Here is a 19,957-nt window from a genome sequence, read left to right on the forward strand (position 1 = left end):
CATCGCGGATTCACCACTTCGCGGATTTTTTCCATAACCCATATATATACAGTAATATATATATATATGTATGCATGTATTTATGTATATATGTAGGTATGTATATGTGTATACATATAAATATATATATATATATACACACACACACACACATATATATATATATATATATATATATATATATATATATAAATATATATATATATATATATATATATATATATATATATATATATATATATATCTAGTGTAGGAAGATGTGATGTAGTTCTAAGGGAAAAGTATGGGAAATATGTCTGGGTAATAAGCAAAGCTCTACCTCCAGTTTGTTTCTACATTATGATCAGAGATAAATGTAAACAAAACATTGTTGCCATTTTTTATCGTGCTTTTTAGCATGTTTAGGAAATGCATGATATAAAATCACCTTTAATATTTGTGCCTGTTTTAGTTTAGGGTACTGTAGTACATGCATTAAGTGTTCTGTACATTAAAGGGTAGTTTGTTAACAGTACTACGTACAAGGGAAGGTTTTAAAAGTCTGAATATACATGTTGAATAAATAGGTAAATATGGTGTCACTACTTCGCGGATTTTCACCTATCGCGGCCGCGACTGGAACCTATCTACCGCGATAAACGAGGGTTCACTGTACAAGGAGGCCCTGAAGAAGACGTGGAACATCCACAAGCGGAGGAAGAAGGATCCGTTTCAATGGCAACCGAAAACGCTTAGTTTGCCGTGACGGCATACCAACCTATGCCGTCAACCTCTTTAGCCCCAACTCCTCAACCAGTTGCACAGGTCGACAAGAGCGAAGCGATCCTCATGTCGATTCAACGGATGATGGAATTGTTCCAGAAGGAACAAGAGACGATGAAGCAGTCAATCAAGCAGCAGAAGATACTGCTACAGGAAAGGGCGGACCACCCTGGACCTACTAGGGGCTCCACTAAGAAGCCCCTTAGAGTGTTGGATCTCACCTCACTGCTCCGAAACCAACCCCTAGAGGTATGCAGAGCATATGCCCATGATGAATGGGAAATTATTCGTCTCAGAGAAATTGGGGGCCAAACTGATTGAAGATCTTGAGTTCTGGCCTAACTTTTCAGCTTACCCAGACTGTTACGTGAGACTACAGGATGAACATGCTGCCCGTGAGGAAATGGTACCCAAAGAGGTCATTGTCTTCGAGCATGATAAGGCGCAAGCCATCCTCCTGAAAGCCTTTAAAGGAGCCGGGTACACCAACTCCAAAGTCTCAGCACTGAGCAAAAGACACCCCACCTTTCTTGCTCCTTCCTCCATCTCTTTCCCCTTTTCGGAGAAAGCACTAGACTATGCTGTCAAGGCAGTCAACGACGGCAAACCCTGCCCAACTCTAAAGGAATGCAAACCATTCTCTCTAGCAATGCCTACCTGCGAGGAGTAGTGGAAGGATGTCCACTTAACCTTCTCCGTCTCTAAGTTGGATCCAGAGATAGCAGGCCAGCAGTTCAATGAGAACTTTCCGAAGTTGCTAGACCATCTTCTGAGGAGGGAACAGGAGATGAAGGAGAGACTTGCGGCCTCCCTTTCTCATCAGAACTGCCTGGAAATGAGTGCAGGTGTACATAACGCCCCAGAAATGTTCATATTCCTGGCTAAGTCTCACATGGGGACCCTTGTGAAAGACATATGCTTTCCTCAGAGCAAGGAGAGCCTGCAGAGAGTTCGTCTTGGCCTCAGCGACCATAAGACACAAACCCAGGAAGCTGATTACCTCGAGCATCTGGGGTAAGGACCTCTTCCCACGGGAACTGGTCCAAGAGATCATAGCCAGAGCAGCCACGGAGAACAGGAACCTTCTCCAAAAGTGGGGCATGAACTCAAAGAGGAAATCTTCCTCGGACGGAGGTCCCCAGCCTAAGAATAAAAAGGCAAGGAGACCACGCAGACCTGCACAACTTCCTGCCGTGTCCATGACCACGATGCCTCAGACCACCTTCCAGATGGTCCCTCAACTGGTAACCCAGTCACCAGTGTTTAACCCTGGCTTTGAGAGGCAGTCGACTTCCTTTCGCCCTAGCCAGAAAGGAAAAGGCCCAAGGAGAAGTTTCTCCGGAAACCCCTCTCGGGGCCGAGGAGGACGTGGTCGCGGAAACAAGTCCTCAGGACCCCCCAAGCAATGAGGGGCTCCAGGTAGGGGGCAGACTGTATCCCTTTCAGGATCTCTCGACCTTCGATCCCTGGGCCCACAGCCTAATCACAAATGGACTCGGGTGGAAATGGAACAGAACTCTACCGCGTTTTCCAGAATTCTTCCAACACTCCACCCCCTCGTTAGAAGAATATACCTCAGAACTCTTGAACAAGAAGGTAATAAGGAAAGCGAAGTCCATCAAATTCCAGAGAAGGCTGTTTTGTGTTCCCAAGAAAGACTCAGACAAACTCTGAGTCATTCTAGACTTGTCTCCACTCAACAAGTTCATCGAGAATATCAAGTTCCAGATGCTTACTTTGCAACACATAAGGACCCTTCTACCAAAAGGGGCGTACACAGTCTCAATAGACCTAGCAGATGCTTACTGGCATCTTCCAATCAGTCGCCCTTTCTCCTCCTACCTAGGATTCAAGCCACTGAAGAAGAAGTTTGTCCTTAGAGCAATGCCCTTCGGACTGAACACAGCCCCAAGGATATTCACGAAGCTAGCAGACACAATCGTCCAGCAGCTACGCTCCGAAGGAGTTCAAGTGGTAGCATATCTAGACGATTGGCTGGTGTGGGCAGCATCCAAGACTATTTGCCTGCAGGCAGCCAAAAAGGTGAACCAGTTCCTGGAACACCTGGACTTCAAGATCAACCGCAAGAAGTCTCGCCTTTCTCCAGCTCAGAAGTTCCAATGGTTAGGAATCCAATGGGACTTAAAGTCACACCACCTGTCCATTCCATCCAAGAAGAGGAGAGAGATAGCGGGATCTGTTAAGAGACTAATCCGTCACAAGAGGATTTCAAGACGCCAACAGGAAAGAGTATTGGGCTCTCTCCAGTTCGCAGCAGTGACAGACCTGGTGCTAAAAGCAAACTAAAAGATGCGTCAGGAGTCTGGGGAGGATACGTATCAAATGCTCGAAGAGATCAACTAAGGTTGACCCCGACCCGGTTGTGCATGCAGTTAAGGCTGTGGTCAACAGCCAAGAGCCTAGCAGGGACAATTCCCTTGTAACAACCACAACCATCAGTGGTGATACACACAACACCTTGGAAGGATGGGGAGGCTATTCTCACGAGAGAAAAGTGCAAGAGAATTGGTCGCACCAGTTCAAAATATTTCACATCAACATTTTGGAAGCTATGGCAGTTTTCCTGTCGTTGAATAAACTATCCCCTCGCAGAGCAATCCACATCAGATTGGTCCTGGACAACGAAGTGATAGTAAAATGTCTAATTCGACAGGGCTCGAGATTGCCTCACATCAACCATGTGATATTAGCCATCTTCTACCTGGCAAGGAAGAAGGGATGGCACCTATCAGCAGTTCACCTACAAGGGTTCCGCACTGTGACTGTGGCCGCTCTATCCAGGCAAAAGCCCATAGAGACAGAATAGTCCCTAGACGCAGACTCATTTTCCTTCATCTCGGAAAAAGTCCCGGAACTGCAGATCGACCTCTTCGCAACGAGTGACAACAAGAAACTACCTCGTTATGTAGCCCATATATGGACCCTCAAGCAGAAGCGATGGACACCATGTCCCTCGAAAGGAACAGGTGGAATCCCATTTACCTGTTTCCACCAACCAATCTCCTGCTAAGAGTCCTCGACAAGCTAAGATCCTTCAGAGGGACAGCAGCAGTAGTGACCCCCAAGTGGCCCAAAAGCAATTGGTTCCCTCTAGTTCTAGAATTGAAACTGAAGCTGTTTCCTCTGCCAGATCCAGTATTATCCCTACTGGTCCAGAAGTTGACTGTCTACGCTTCATCCTCGAGAACCATCAACCTACATCTCATGATTTTCTCGCCTTAGCAGCGAACAAAAAGTTTGGAATCTTGAAGGATAAAGTTAACTTCATCGAAGAGTATAAGTCAAGTTCGACTAGGAGACAATTTGAATCTTCATGGAAGAAATGGGTCTCCTTTGTGAAAACAAGGAAACCGACAGAAATATTGATAGATTTCTGTCTCGCATTCTTCATATACCTACACGAACAAGGCCTGGCTTCTACTACGATTACCTCGTGTAAGTCGGCCCTGACTAGACCACTTCTGTACGCCTTTGAAGTGGACCTCTCTAGTGAAATCTTTAATAACATCCCAAAAGCATGCACTAGACTCAAGCCAGCAACCTCACCAAAGCCCATCACGTGGTCTTTGGACAAAGTCTTGCACTATGCTTCGAACTTAAACAATGAGGATTGTACTCTAAAGGATCTAACAAAGAAAGCTATTCTTCTGTTTGCAATAGCTTCAGGGGCTAGAGTTAGTGAAATAGTGGCCTTATCCAGAAACAAAGGCCATATTCAGTTCTTAGACATAGGAGAACTGAACCTCTTTCCTTATCCTGCCTTTCTTGCCAAGAATGAGCTATCCACTAAGAGGTGGGGTCCTTGGAGAATCTGCCCACTGAAGGAAGATGCCTATGCCTCTCTGTGCCCAATAGAGTGTCTTAAGGTCTATCTTCGAAGAACTTCAGACTTCAAGGGAGGACAGCTCTTCAGAGGCGAAACCTCAGGATCAAACCTATCCCTAAGACAACTGAGAGCGAAGCTCACCTACTTTATTCGCAGAACGGATCCTGACAGTACACCCACAGGTCACGATCTGAGGAAAGTTGCTTCTTCGTTGAACTTCTTTCAACATATGGACTTTGAAAGACTCCGCTCATACACTGGGTGGAGATCATCCAGGGTGTTCTACAAACACTATGCGAAGCAAGTACCTGAAATAAAACATTTTGTGGTGGCGGCGGGTAGTGTCCTTAAATCCGTCGTCTAGTGCTGCAATGAACAGTGGACTGTTTTGGGACTTTACAGTGTATCGGGTGCATGGGTATATGTACCTTCTAGTGCAAATCATAACGATGATTAACAGACGGTTCCATATAGGTGCATATCTAACCAATAACACCAGTGACGTGTGAACGTTTGCATCACAGTGTCTACGCATGTCCAAAATCTGAGTAAGTTAGACAGATTTGGTTTCACATCTCCATTGAGTGGCATTATTCCGATAATGAAATTACATATTTTTTCTACAGGAGAAAATATGGACCCTGCTGTGTATTAATGCTGGATCAGATTCATACTCTATTGTAACTACATTTGATAATTTAGTTGCAAAATAAAGATACTAAAACGTATCTGCGTCTTATTACTGCTACCTCAGTTGCATACTAATAGAACATGCCAGAGTTTTATCTAATCCCTATAGGGGCATAGAACATGAAATCAGTATACAGATTTCCATGGTAAGTAAAAGGTAAGCTCTAAAGTTTTCCCTTTTGTTCCTACAAAAATACAAACCTTGAATCCTTATTGTCAAAATCAACATGTTCCCTGCAGGGGGCAGGAAGCACTAAGCCAGTTCCAGGCTTAGTGGAAATGACAGTTAACTGGAACTTCACATGCAGGTCTAGGAGACCAGATAAGTAAATCCATTAAAGGTAGAAGGCACATACACAAACTCACAGCTATAGTAATTTCAAGTTAATTCTCTAGTATACTTCCATCAGGACGACATGGCCCGAGCCCAAAAAACGGATTTTTGAGCAAAGTGAAAAATCTATTTTTGGGTGAGTGCCATGTCGTCCTGATGGACCCACCCTTTTGCTGACCCCACACTAAATTACTCTATCTGCGGCCATTTCTGCTTGACAAGAAAAGGAATGGCGCGCACAGTAGTAGTACGGATAGGAGGTCCATCGGGTACCTAGATCGGCACGCCCTTCTTTTGCCACTCTTCCCCCTTACATCAAAGAGTTGAATCTATTCGGGGTGAAGATTGCCATGTGTCATATCTAAAAAATACGTCCCCTGATATTATGGGATATTCTTAATTGGAGACTCGCGCCAGGAGTTAGAATCCTGGAGACCTTCGGTTTATTTCTCTGGGAGTATCACTGTAGCAAATATCCCTTAGAAGGCTACCTAAAGGAACCCTTACATCAGGACGACTTGGCACTCTCACCCAAATATAGATTTTTCACTTTGCTCAAAATCCATTATATATATATATATATATATATATATATATATATATATATATATATATATATATATATATATATATATACATACATATATACAGTGGAACCTCTACATCCGAACGTATCTACATCTGAATTTTCCAACATCCGAAGTAAAATTCGAGCAAATTTTTGACTACACGCGAATTTTATTTCGACACACGAAGTAAGCAATTTTCGTCGTACCGGTTGTATCCGAATTTTTCGACACACGAAGTACAATTCGAACACGTTCCTACTCTACACCCGAATTTTTTTTTCGACACCCGAAGTAAACAATACTCGTACGCGTAGTTGGTGCTCATAGCGCCTGATGTGTTTTTTATTTCCGCCGATAGAAGGCAGCACTTCAACCTCGGAGGGACCCTCAATTAGTGTGGCTTGGGACATTCCTCTGTTCTCTCGGCTTCGTGTGGTTGTTCCCTGTGCGTTCTGCTATTAACTGTGTTTTAATCGTGATTTTTTACGTTCATCCTTTTACGGTATTTTACGTAAATCATGGGTCCTAAAAGGCTTAGTTTCGCAAGTGGTAGTGGTAGTGGTGAGAAAAGGAATAAGGGAATGCTTTCTTTAGAAGTAAAGCAAGGAATTATTGAAAAGCATGAGCGTGGCGTCCGTATGAGTGAACTTGCAATAGGTTCGGCGCAAATAAAAGAGGTGTTAGGAAAATATCAAGACGTGGTCGACTTCATCGACAAATACCATCCAAAGAAATTGCAGGTTTGTAGTGTAGTTGCGCAGTTTGATGATGTTTCCCTAACTTATTTTCGAAACATTCTGAAAAGCTGTACCAAGCAACTTTCTATCGATAGCTTCTTTAAAAAAACTACGAAGCGAACTCGTGATGAAGAGGAAGGAAGTGGTTCAAAGAAAACAGCAAAGAGTGAAGAGAAAAAAATTCAATCAATTTTAAGTGTAGAGAGTGAAAGTGATTAAAATTAATCATCAAAAAAAAAAAGAAAATGTAAAAAAATATAAAATATAAAAAAAAAAAATAAGCTAAGTTATGTTAAAGTTCACTTAGTGTAAGTTAGAATAAGTTACGGTAGTGTACGTTTATCGTAGTTAACCTCTCTACCTCCTCGCCGCCCGTCCGTCTCCTCTCTGTGTAGCAACACCAGCAATACCTGCGCTGGAGTTTCTAAGGTAAAGTGACGCTAAAAACCCGTTTCTTATTTATCATTTTTTGCTAATTCTTCTTTTTTACATGTCTATTATCTAATTTAGTATGCATTATTCTCATGGGGAATTATGTGTAGTAGTTTATTAAGAAGTTATCATAGGTTTTTGGGCTCAACCACGGATTAATCCTATTTCAATGTATTCTTATGGGAAAATTCGTTTCGACATCCGAACATTTTCTACATCCTAAATTGGTTGTGGAACGGATTAAATTCGTATGTAGAGGTACCACTGTATATATATATATATATATATATATATATATATATACAGTATATATATATATACTGTATATATAATAAATATATATACATACTGTGTGTGTATATATATATATATATATATATATATATAAAATAAATAAAGAGAGAGAGATATAGTATTTTCTTTTATGAATTTAACATTAGCGTAGTCATAATAATCACATACATAATTGGCTTGTGCTCAGTGTACTGCAGTACTCACTTTGCATTGTGCTGTAGTTTTTTCATGATTTCACACCCATATCTCTGCTCTAACATAACGAATGAGTTTATAAGAAAATTATTTTATTTGTTCATCAGAATGTCATTGGTTAGATTGTATAGGATGCATATACTCTGTATTGAAATGTCAAAATATTACTAGTTTTTAAATTACATATTAATTTTTAATTTCTCATTACTTTAATTATCAGGCAATAGAAGCATTGCTAAAATGGTACTGCAATGCACAGAAAGCTTTATTATTTTCATAAGAAGGTCATCTGGCTTAAACAAAATTGAGTAGTAATTTTTGCATGATTATTCTTATTTTTTTTCTAATTTGCAGTCATAAACTGAAGCAATGGAAACTGTTAACATTAATTTCTGATTTCCACAAATAAATACTTGGTGTTGCTCTTGGCAACGTCATGTGTACCAAAATATATAATCCTTTTATCTAATCTTTTGGAGTATCAAATTCGAATGTTACCATATTTATTTCAAGTGAAGTACAGTATAGTATGTTTTTTAGTTGGGTACCTCTGAAAGTCTTTAAGGTATTTGGCACAAAAAATTTCCAGCTGTTTTGTTGTTAATTTTAACAAAATTATAATATATCAGGGTTTTTGCTTAGTATTCATATTGCTTATATTATGTTATGCATAGTCTTGATAATTTTTGGATTGAGAATTTGGGGGTGAGTATCGAAATGATTAATTTTTGTTCTAAAATTTAGTTGATATCTGTGAATGTCCCCTGATATTCATATTGCTTCTCTTTGGAAGTCTGCTTATATCAATGTATACCCTTTTAAGTTTTAGGCATCAAGTCTAGTATTGAATCAATCTAGCTGCAAATGACAATAACCTTAGCTTGGTTAATTATGGGATGATCAGTTGCATCGTGTTTTGGAAGACAAGATCAGGATTTTGTTGTTTTTGGAAACTGGTTTTTGAAATGCACTTTAAAAGAGATTCTTGTCAACTGGCATAATTATGCAGGTTACTGAGAAGTGGATAGTCTGGTAATCTTTGGGGAAGTTTCTACAAAGTCCCCCTTGAAACTGATGATGACTAACTATAAATATCAAGTTGATGGAACTATTCCCATCAGTTATATCAGAGTTTCCTTGTGAGTGATGTTTCAATACCACTTTCTGTTCCCTGGTGCTTCATAGGAGTCACTGGTAATAGGGAATGCAAGGTGATGTATTCAGTTAACTTGGCAGCATTAACATGTATGCAGAACGGGGGAGAATCAGGTCGGCATACTATACTAAATAACAGATTAGATATTTACTTGACAAAGTTCAGAAATAGTTCATCGAACATAGGCTATTGGGAATTAGTTAAGCAAAATCAGAATCATCCAAAAGAATAGTCTCTACATTCATCATGGTGACTAGAAATTTGGAGATTGGTGGTTGTGACCAATAGCGGCATGTTTTCAACATTTCTAAACAAAACAAGTTTTTGTCCTCCAGTTCCAGATTCTCTAGCATGGAAAGGTGGATATCCTGTTACTTGTTACAGGACTTGTCTAATCTGGATATGTATAACTTTCCAACACTCGCCATGATTCGATCAGTCATAAACAATGCAGAGGACCATGAACATCAGGATGTCTGCTGGCTTAATTTTGGCTTAAAGTGAGTTCAGACTCTTTTCATGTTGGGAAATCTCTAAAGGATGAAGTCTCAGAAAATTTGGCTGTGGATGCGTCCGTTAAGGACTGACGTCTTTAGAGAAATTTATTCTGTTGGAATGCCTCTAGATGAGAGTTGTAGAGTATCATCTCAAACAGCAGGATGACTCTTTTGGCTCCATTTCAGCCTCAAGAAGCAGTTTACAGATTTGTGGCCTCTGTTGTCCGAGTGGCTAAGAAGGTTGTTGTGCAAAACCAGTTTTCTCAGACAACCAGTTTCAAGTGCAATACACCCAAATCCGTACATGCAACTACCAACTGGTGGAAGACTGTCCACCATAGTCTCAGTAGCAAAGTGTTTTTGAGTCCGCCAGATTGTCTTTCTTTAATTTGCACAAGAGAGCCTACTAATAATTAGTATAAAAAACAGTGATATGTTTATTGTGATTGGACAAATAAAGTAATGTGTTAGTAACTATAACTAGTTTGGATATTGTTAAATTTTTGTGTTAACCTTTTTATGAAAAGAAACTGTTGATTTCAGATATTACGGGTTATCGTTTCATGCTTAATACTGCACTTCAAACATCTAGGATTGGATTTATTCCTTCCGATTATTATAGAAGATCTTTTCAAATATTTTGATATTGAAAGACCTCCAGTTGAGAGGGATTTTATTTTTTTTATTTAGATTTAGTTTTACTATACCCAAAAGGGTTCATATTTTGAACCTTTGGAAAATCTTTCAGTCAAAGATCCCACAGCTAAGACTCCTTTTATTTTGGCAGTAACATGAGCTGAAAACATTAGTGAGGTACAATCTCCGTCTTAGTGTCAGGTTTCAAGATAATAAAATTATCACTTTTACATGTAGTCAGGGTTAAGAACTATATTTAGGATGAAAGGTATGGCACAATATTTTCAAATTCCCACTTCAGAAGAGGAAGTTAGTTTTACTTCAAAGACTGGGTTTCTCTGTCCTGTGAAAACTGTTAAGTATTATTTGGTAAGACCAAAAACATTAGAGGTAATTTTCCCAATTTCTTAATTGGAATATGATTTCAAATCATCTCTTTGAAAATGAAAGTTCCATTCATGTTAAATTTTAGACTTGAAGGCTCACAAGGATTTGGATCTAAGTTGGATAAAAGACTTAAATGCTAGAATTTATATCAGAAATGGAAAGAGTTTTAATAGCAGCTCAGTGATGTGATAAGTTGGCATTCATAAAGCATTACTTTGAAGAAACTTGGTTTGCTTATCTTGCTGGTCTTTTAGGTTTTTTAGTAGCTGCTTTAGAAGTAGTCAAATATAAGTTGGTTTGTATTGTTTATGGGGTAAATTTTGATTACTTTTATTATTAAAAATTTAGTTTGGAAAACATAGTTTTGGATTAATTATCATGATAATGCTTTGGTAATAGAGTATATTTTGAAAAACAATATTTTGTATCAAGTTATTACAAGCATTAATTTGAGAAGGTTTCTTACCAAAATACTAGACCTGTGTCTTTCCTTTACTGATCCACTTCCATCCCATCAAGGAGTGATAACTTGAGATGTGACGATACCACTTTGGAGGCCGAAACCGATACCAAATTATTTTTTAGAGCGATACCAGTGCCCAATTTTTTCTGGGACCAATACCGATACCAGAGAAATAACTGATACTGATAGCGATACTAGCCCATATTCTGATACTTTAGAACTTCTTTCTAATGATTACAATAACAGTATAATATTGATTTGATGACTAACTTTTCAACCTCTTTAGTGTGTACAAAATGCAGTTCTTGAGGCCTCATTAGGCATACAGTATTCAGTAAACAGAACAGGACAAGCACTTTATGGTGTCTATTTGAAATAAAACTGTGTTATAAAGATTTTTTTTTGTTTGAAACATGTTAAACTTTGGCTATGTCCATGACAATGACACAATCTGATCACAAATCGAATGGCTTCCCCTATATGATTTTCTTTACTGAATATCATATTAGTTTAACCAGATCACTGAACTAGAAAAAATAGTTGTTTAAAATAGAGTACAGGTAGTCGTCAACTCATGACCGAGATAGAGACAGAGACGCGTTGTAAATCGACATATGTCGAACCTAAAAAGTGAAGTTTCCGTAGATTTATTATGGTGCGTCATGACTCCGCAATCATCTAAATCTTATTTTATCAATATTTTCATACTGCATTTCATTATTTTATTTTCTCGTTTCATAAGATATCATATGCTCTGCTAAAGCATTTTTGTAACCTGTTTTTATATTTCAGAAGCATTTTTCAATTTCGGTAGTATTTTAATATAACAATTACCAACTTTTTTTTATGTTTACCTTTGGTTGAGATCAGCTGATCTGAAGGTCCCGCTATCGTATCGAGAGAATGAGTATTATTTATATAATTTCTTAATTTATTTGAAATATTATCATGATGAATATTACATCAGCACCAATATGTTACAGGGTGATATAGTTTTCATACATATAACCAAATAAATTAGTCACATCACTCGCACAATTTTGGTTACCATATGGTATGGTATTATTTTTCCTATTACTGTCGTTTGTCAACAGTTATATAGATCCTAGTAAATATGGCCATTCATTAGAAAGTTGGAAACACGTTCAATCCAAACACAAGGAAATCTTTGATGTTGGAATAACCCAAAGTACCTACATCGGAGTATCAGCAATTTAAGATCATTTTTTGATTGGCTGATACCGATACTAGATACTCATGGGGGAGGCCTGTACCGATACTGGTGTCATGACAGTGGTCTATAACGATACAAAAAAGGCCGAGACCACCGATACCAATACCGATACTATCGACACCTCTCTAGTAGTAACCATAACTATGATCAGGGGAGATTCGTAAAAGTAAACAGAATTTTAATAATAGAATTTAATTCTGTAGTCACCTGATGTTCCTATACATTCCTCCGTCATCACCACTGACTAGTGATTTAAAGAGAATGAGGATTAGTTTCAACTTCAAGACTGAAAGACAGAGAAAGGTACAGCCAACCCAAGCTAAGGTTATCGTCATTAGCTACTAGATTGTCTCTGTGCTCGACTAGAGGCTGAAGCATATTGAAGGAAATAGAACTGGACATTCTTCAGAGAGAAGCTATATGAACAGTAGGTGAGCATAGAAACAAAAAAAATTATAATCAAAATTCCATTTTTCAGGCTCCTTATGTACATGTTGTGTTGGCTTTTAATGGAAGTAATTTATATAATTTTTGTATAAAATTTTTTGACATTTAGACAATATCTAAAAGTTAAGTTACCACTAGACTTATAGGAATTTTATTTCTTTCCAAGGATTCACAAACAGACAACATTACTACTATAATCGTTTTATGCATCAAAGATTTCTATGGAATTGATAAAGAAGCCAGATCTACAAATATGATTAGATTGAATGTAGCTATTCCTTGTTGGCATTCATTTTAGTATCGAAATTATATCACTTTTGATGAATGAAAAACTTGATAGATTAGTAAATTTTATAAAGATTCCATTAGTGGATTATGATTGATACTAAGAAAATGAAGGGCACTTTATATAAGTAACTTATTCCATCTTTGAGTTGATAACACTATTTTGACCTGTAGGTGTTCAAATAATATCCCATTTAACCAAATCCCCTAATCTGGCATGATTCCTATAATCCAACACGTGTTATGTGGCTGTCCAATTATTAGTCAAAGCTAAAAATCAGGCCCTAGAAATCTTTCTTTCTAAGAACCTTTGAAAATCTTCATTTCTAGATTATCTAATCATTAGTTGTTCCTATACCAATACAAAACATTGCCGTATGATAGGAGTATGATTTAAGCAAAAGATAAAATTGACTGTTAAAAATTTATATCGATAGAGTAGCTGTTGGATGGTGAGTGATCTCCATCCACGTAACAAGCCAATGAGTAGGCATTTTGGTTTTGGACTTAGCTCGGTACAGACAAACTTCTCTGTTGCCTCATATACTAGCTTATTTAAACTTTTGTTTTTTTAATTTTCGTTGTGTGATTGCAGTGCAGTGATGGAGACTCCGTGTGTGAACATGTGAGTCTGCCCTGGTAAGCCTGGCCATAACTGCAGCAGGGTTATGACCAGGCTCCTTGTGGATCCTTATTTACTTATTACTGTTCGCAATCACCATGTTGTGACAAGTGCAAGTCACAGCTTCCTCTGCTGGGAACTTAGTTCAATAAGGAGAAGACGACTAAGAGAGATTCTCTGGCTTGGACTCCGTAACACCCAAGCTGTTGCCAGAGATGCTTTTTGGCTCATATCTTTCCAGTTCTCAACCTTCTGTGTCATCCTTGTGTTTCTCTAGGGCCTAGCCCTAAGGAAGAATTTGGAAGGAGGGAGGAGAGATTGACTCATCCCCAAATCTGCTTCAGGGAAGACAGAAGTATTACCTTTCCCTATTAAAGGTAATACTCCTCAGCCTCATCGATTTTCACTCTTTCTTGTACCAACAGCCGATGATGTTTATGAGGATTTGGATCTGAGATAGTTGTGGTTTTTAATTGGAGTTGATGATATTCCATTTGTAAAAAAGCTTTTGAAGGTTTTAACCAATGCCAAGACCCCGAGAACTTCTATTGCTTACCCTCCTAATCTGCTCTTCCACCGGTAGAGTAGGCAGTTGAAGTGATGACCATCCACAAGTCATTGTCTGCTGTTGGCGAAGATTCTGTATCCTCTCTTGCTGCACAGTATTGTTGTTGGCCCTAAAGTCCTCGCCTACTCTGAAGCCTGGTAAGAGGATAAAGAAACATACATACCCTCCTTCCCCTCCCCTCCCCTCCCCTCTAGCAAGCGCTTGTATCAAGACATCTGCTACGGATCCTTTAGCTGCAACTCCTGCTACGCCAAAGAAGCCGTAAGTGAAGACCATTCGACCAAAGTCTCCCTAGACTTTGATTGACCTCTCCTCGCGTATGTTTGAGAGGCACAGTGCAGCAATGAATACTAACCCTGCAGAGGAAGGTGGATTGGTACAAGGCACAGGTGCTCAGTCACATATAAGAACAAGCGGTGCATCATTGGCTGGGACAAAGGGTGCTGCCCACCTGCCTCTACTGCTTCTGAGAGTTCCAGAGAAATGACAAGATTACTATTTAAGAAGACGAAAGCCCAACAGAAGAGGCATGGTGGAGCGTATGATCAATAAGCTCTTCGTATTGTAGAGTAGTAGAGTGACGTGAGCAGACTGTCTTGGCACTGTCACCGAGACCGCTCAACAAGACGCATAGGTTCCACACTTCCTATCTCCAGTGCCAGGTTGCCATGTGCTTGGTCTCCATATGTACCATCACTGTGTGATTGGTGTTCAGGTATTTGTACACCAAGAGACCAGATATTTTCCTCTAAGACGTAACAAGATCAGACACCATGCAATTATACTCCTTGTGCCTTTTCATCAAATGATTGTAATGTTTAAGTCACAGGGTGCCAGTCACTTGCTTCTTCTCATCCAATTAGAGCAATGTATTGAGATGTTTTGATGGTACGCATGGGCACACCGTTTTATCTTGTTTCTATCTTCTTCTTTTTTTTTTTTAGATTTTTATAGTTTGTATATTAAAGGTTTATTTTAAGGATGTTACTGTTCTTAAAATATTCTATTTTAATTGTTCATTACTTCTCTTGTGGTTTATTTATTTCCGTATTTTCTTACCCCATTGGGCTATTTTTCCCTAAGTGAGCCTTTGTGCTTAGAGCATCCTGCTTTTCCAACTAGGGTTGTAGCTTAGCTAGTAATAATAATAATAATAATAATAATAATAATAATAATAATAATAATGATAATAATAATAATAATAATAATAATAATTCCTTCATGCACTTAGATTTTTCTATGTGCAAGGACCTTCGTACGTGCTAAGACCGGTTCTCTTCACAAAATTTTCCTATATGCTGAGACTGGTCATTGAAATGAGACTTTCCCACTTGCTGAGACCTTCTAACATTTCCACACGATGATTTGAGGCAGGTGATCACATGACCTCTCTGAATGCTCTTATGAACGTTGAGAAGCTACATTGCATATGTGTAATCATTAATCATCGGCAAGGGTCCTCACCACCCAACGTGTATGTGTAATCATCGGCAAGGGTCCTCACCACCCAACGTGTATGTGTAATCATCGGCAAGGGTCCTCACCACCCATGCTTTCCTGCAAAATGTCCACATTCTATTCACTGCCACACACTTTCTTATGCCCTTCAGAGGTTGAAGCACCGATTGCTTCAGCCTCTGTGGGCACGATGGCTAGGGGCACTTCGGGCTTCGAGGGTCAGACCACTGTGCAGTTGTTCCTTCCTCTTGAGGTATTGCCTAGGTACCGTTTTTGGTCCAGTATGCCAGCATGCTAAGAAGATTGATCATCCCGAGATATGTGCCAAGACCTCTCCTATGAGAGGAGGTTGAGTCGTGGGCATACCCTAGACCCAATGACATCCAATTCGAGGCCAGCACCACCGGAGACAGAGAATCCCAGGATTGAGTCTACATTTGTTAAGTTAATGACATTCATTTGGGAGTAAACTAACCTTGGTGAGGCAACCATGGCTCCCATTGGGGGAGGGATAACAGCCTTTGATTGGTACTTTAGTGCTCCTCAAGGATCAAATCCCTCCCTTGAGTTACCAGGGTCGGAACTTGCTCGCATCGGTTTGGATATTGTCAATTCCAGATCTGTATTCCATGTAATTCAATATGCTTGAGTAGATGAAATAAGATCCAGCCCCCATGCTCTCTCGACAATGATGATTCTATGTACAAGAAGACACAGACCCTTCTACTGTACTCACCGATTGATCCAGCAGTGACTATGCTGACATTAGGGACCCCAGTGGAGAGACTCAAGCACAAGGGCATGAGGTTCATGGTATTTGAGTCTGCTGCCATGGAAGCTGCTTCTATGGCTAGCCTCCAAGCAAGATCATGGATCGACCACTGGTCAGATATAGTCACACACTTTGCCACGACCCAAGACTTGGCAAACCTTGAGACGAAGATGAAGTACTAAGATTTGATCTTGTCAGTTACCAACGTTGTAACCTTCTTGTTGCATCAATCAGCTAACCAGTGGCCTAACTGGGTCTTCAAGAGGAGACATGCTATAGCCTCTGCTTCACCAGTCAGGTTGAACAGGAGGAGGCACTTTCCCACGAAAAGCATTAGTGTTGGGAGACGGCATCCCTATTCCTACAAAATGAAGTAGAGATCATGATGGAGAAGTGGAGGAAGACAAGCTAGGACACTCATCCATCAAGTAGTCTTCTTAAAGGCCTTGGCCTTGTAAAGGCAACTGCAACAAGACCATCGTCCCATGTTGCCTCCCTTAAGTTGGCTGAAGAAGACTTCTGTGATGTCCAGGCCCAGATCTGGACAAAGTCTCTTCCTTCTCTAATAAGGTATGGACAACGTTCTGCCCTTTTTGGTCCCATCCTGGCCAGTCTAGGAAAGAGCGAGTAGAGTAAGAGAACACTGAAGTCGGCAGCCCTTTTTCTACATCTCCTAACCTTTCCTGCAGCTCGAGTAACCACACTTGTTGAATCCGGATCCTCTCATCAAGGCATTAAACAATAACCATTCATCTAGCTACAAAAATCCCTGATTCCAAGAAATCTCACATTTTGAGGTTGGAGCCATGATCCTGATGAAGATCTGTCCTGAGACCAAAATACAAACCCTTGAATTGGTAAACATTCAAGTCATTTATAAATCGAAGGGTATTCCTTCGATTTTCAAGAATGATAATGTGAAGATACGAATCTGTTAAGTATATAATAAAACCGCAATGTTTCCCCCTTACTGCCCCAAGAACTGTCAAGGATTTTTCCTTTGAAAACTTGATGGGAATTGTAAACTTGTTTAGAATCGATAAATCTAGAACTGGTCTCCAACCTCCCAACCCTAGGTTATAGAAAAACTTATTATAAAACACTGTTGATGGATCCAAAAACTCTTTTCTAACATTCTTCCCTTGGTTTATAGCCATTTCTGTAGTGAGAATTTGGACGTTTGTCAACTGTATTGGTTCCTTGGATAAGGTAGGATTGGAGGACCAAGGGATTCAATAGAAGTATTTGAACATGGGCATTGTGTACATCTCAAGATATAGGCTTTTCCATACAAGTTAGAATTGGCGAAACCTTCTCAATTTTAATTTATAACTGTTTAGACTAAATTACTGATTCTCAGTAAATTTTCCTTTTTATTTATAGAGGTGATCCTTGTCTTGCCCTTTTGGCATAGTAGAAATGTCATGTTTCACTGTGTTTCCTTTGCTAACATTAGCAGTCTCTCATCAATAAAAAATAAATTACAGTATAGTTGTTCAAACTTTAATAGTAGCATGGAATTTTGGTAGTTTCTGACCAAACATATTAGCAAAAGATTTTTAGAATAGCAGATTTTTTTTTTTTTTACTTTGCTCAAGTCCATAAAAATGTCAAATGACTTAAGAAAATGCATAGACTTTACTTTATTAGACATACTGAACACTTGCAGTGGTAATCTCAAATGTTTTTCATGCCAACAAGAAATTTCTTTACAAATTCTTTTATTTAAGTGGAATAATTATCAAAAAAATCTATTTTCTGGTCATAATTTCATCCAGCTAAGTAGCAAATGTAAATGAAATTTAGAAATTAGATGACAATATTATCATTTCATTTGTCAAGTATTTGCAATATAATCTATTAAATAACCAAAAACTCAATACTTTTCAATTTTCATTTAAGAAAAGCAAATTCCATTTTGATTTCCAATACTTGTAACGTTAATGATTTTTAGGATTAAATATTCAATAAAAATGCTGGATTTTGATTTTCGATATACCCACTACATTGGAACCGAATTAGAAACTTTAGTTTACACTTGAGCAAATTATTTATCAACATTGTGTATACAAATTAGGTTGTGTAATATAATTTATCTTTAAGGACATTAAGAGATGACTTTTAGGAATAACCAGCATCAGAACTTACCTCCAGTAACTTAAGTTTCCTTAACAATTAGATACCTCATCAGAATTTAACTTATCCTCTGAATTATCCTCATTTTCATTTTCCTGTCATGGCAAAACCTGTAAAATAGTAAATAAAGGCTTTTCCTTTTGTTTACTTGTAACAGAGACCTTCATGCCTACATTAGGCAAGGGACTTGTTTCAGTAGTATATGGAACTAGTACTCAAAATTTGCTATCCAAAAAATAATTCAACTGTTCAGCACCATCTTTAGCTTTAAAAGATTTCTCGTAAGTGTGATCTTTTCTGTTCTATGGGCACCACATAATGTTCACATCATTAATATAGGTATAAAGTGGTTGAGCATGACCACCAACTTTATTGGGCTGAGGGATATTAAAATCCAGTCTACCAGCTCGGTGTTCTATCTCATATCTGGTGATTGTAAAGAGCAGACCGAATCATTGAAGGATAAGGGTTTCAGAATAGAAGGATGTGGAGCATCTTGAGAGTGCGAGGCTCATGGAGAGGTAATTGACTCCATCACCACTGTTCACCATCAGAATCATTATTTGATAGTGCACTAGAATCATTTGGCAAAACTTGAGGAGTTAAACTACAGTTTGTAACTTGGCAGGTTAGGCTAGAATCAGTCTTTGTCCAAAAGACTCCCTGGTATTCTTTGCTTCAATTAGCAAAGTGAAAGATGTAAAAATCTTATGAAGCTAATTACCATGAAACCCTAAAAGCTCTTAAATAACTGAAGGCTCTATCATCCTCCTCATAAAAATCAACTACCCTAATCTAATCGAAATTTCCCCCTGAACTAAACATTAGTTTAATTTTGTTCCCTGGTCAGCTACCATCTGAACATATGAGGAACAGTAAACAATCATAGTTTCCAACGATTATTTAAGTCCCAATATTCTGTCACAAAACGGAGGAAGAAAATCCTGATCTCCCAATAGTAACTCTCTTTAACAATTTTCATAGAAATTTCCTACAAATCCAGAAGACATCACTTAGTATTGCTGATGATACAAATAACAAAATCCACCCCTTCTGGAAGTGGCTGGCAACTATATTTTCCCGCTGAAGAAGGTGAGAAGACTGAAAATCAGAGAGGGCTTGGCATACCAAAGCCTAGGATATTGCTATTAATCACCAGATGATCTCAATACTTTATTAGACATAAGTCTAATGAAAAGAAAGAAAATTAAAGTTTTAGTTTTAGGGTATACATCGGTATAAAACCAGGCTTAGAAAGAGAAGATTTATGAAATCCAGGAGAGTTTCATAAAAATTATTATAGTATAATTTCCAAGTAAGGGAAGGTGTACTCTTATTTTATTTAGGATGCATGACCTAATTGTTAACTTTGAGTTGGCTATTATACATTTCAGTGTCTACAAGAGTTAAAAAAAAGTAAGGAGTTTAGATTACCG

At 38.7% G+C, this 19,957-nt stretch overlaps 1 protein-coding gene across 4 annotated transcripts in view; it reads left to right on the plus strand.

Annotated features, from left to right (window-relative positions):
• Window positions 1-19,957, plus strand: part of LOC137635001 (receptor-type guanylate cyclase Gyc76C-like) — a 236,639-nt gene that overhangs the window by 62,015 nt on the left and 154,667 nt on the right. The gene's annotated exons all lie outside the window — the stretch shown is intronic.

This window comes from Palaemon carinicauda, chromosome 45, assembly GCF_036898095.1.
Source record: "Palaemon carinicauda isolate YSFRI2023 chromosome 45, ASM3689809v2, whole genome shotgun sequence".
NCBI classification, from domain to species: domain Eukaryota; kingdom Metazoa; phylum Arthropoda; class Malacostraca; order Decapoda; family Palaemonidae; genus Palaemon; species Palaemon carinicauda.